The following is a 1,471-nucleotide window of genomic DNA, read 5'->3' as shown; positions in this document are numbered from 1 at the left end:
CACGTGTAATACAGTGTGCTGTGTTTAAATATTTCATTGGATTATGTATCCTTCTTGTGTGTTGTCAGCTAGAAAGGTACCTTCCATGCCACTTTTGTTTTTTACCTGATGAACATAATTCAGTGCAAGCAAGGGCTGCCTGTGAAGATGCTTGTTCCATATGTGGAGAAGAAAGCTGCAGATAAACTACATGTCATCCTAAAACTAGGAGAATATTGCAAGGTGTCCAGTACTCCAGTCTTGCTACATCTGTTTTTCAGTAGGTATAAATCCGAAGGAAATTTATTTGTAGAGGTAAATTATGTTAGTTTTTATTGTAATCACAAAGTGAATTAATTTAGTAAATCTTTATTGTTTGTATATCTGTCACAGCCAAGAGTAGAATTCATTTGTATTGTAAGGCAGTCATCTGTGTTTGGGAGTTATTTCCTTATGCTAAAAAAAATTTTTAAGTGTTCAGCAGCATAACTTTTTTCCCCTATAACCTCTTTCCATTCCATGCTTTCCTGTCCTCTACTGCAGGAATGGATGCTTCAGACTACCCTGCCTCAGTTGCCTAATTAGTGGATGCACAGAGATGAAACAGATTACCAGAATTTACAGTGGAGTCAGATAAGGAACCAGGAAATCCTTTCAACTTTTGTTTCTTAACAAGTCTATGAGAAAACCCTTGCAGTTCTCCAGTACTGGTTTTTGGAGTAGGTGAAACAGAACTTCAAGTAATGTTTTAAGACAAGCTCTTATTTTTTTTTTTAACTGAAATTTGCTTTCTTCCTTGTTTCCCCTCATTCTAAAGACTGTACTGTGAATTCCTTCTCATTCTTTACTATGTGTATGTCCCTCAAACCAATTCCCTTTCCTACTTTTCTCTGCTGCCTCTAGGTCCCACCCCAGTTTGTATTTCACCACCACACCTTCTCTGGAAGAAAAGGAGTCTGGCTTGTGTTACTGCAGCAGTGCCCCCATACATGCAATCCCCAAAGAGCAGCTGGTGTGTGGTAACTCAGTGCAGTGCTCCAAAAGCAGAGGTTTGGTACAAACCCCAACACCTTCCAGTCCATGAAACTATTCATATCTAGGACTGGCAAAGCTTGAAAGTCCTGAAGGGAAGTGACAAGCATTGATCTTAAGATGTGTCAAAGCAAAACAATATTGTAATAGTTGAAATTTCTGCCAAATCTTTCACAATTTGCTTTTACTTTGTCTTTGTAAGGACTTTGTCAACATTTTCACTTGATAACACACTTTGTGATCAGTGTTTGTTTACAGCAGATGAGGAGAAATGCTGAAACTTGCTTGAAATTGTGATCCAGACAGTTGTTATTCTAAAGAAAAATAGTTCTGTCTTGAAAGCAAAAGAAAACTTAGGATTGTGAACAACATAAGTGATGTTTTTAAAGGAAGAAATCTGGAAGTATGCAGAGTGACTTCTTAACAGAATAGTTAGTGGAGCTGCTTTGGCTGTCAAGTG

The sequence above is a fragment of the Prinia subflava genome, chromosome 6 (assembly GCF_021018805.1).
Source record: "Prinia subflava isolate CZ2003 ecotype Zambia chromosome 6, Cam_Psub_1.2, whole genome shotgun sequence".
Classification (NCBI taxonomy): Eukaryota; Metazoa; Chordata; class Aves; order Passeriformes; family Cisticolidae; genus Prinia; species Prinia subflava.
Note: the sequence above shows the minus strand (reverse complement) of the source record.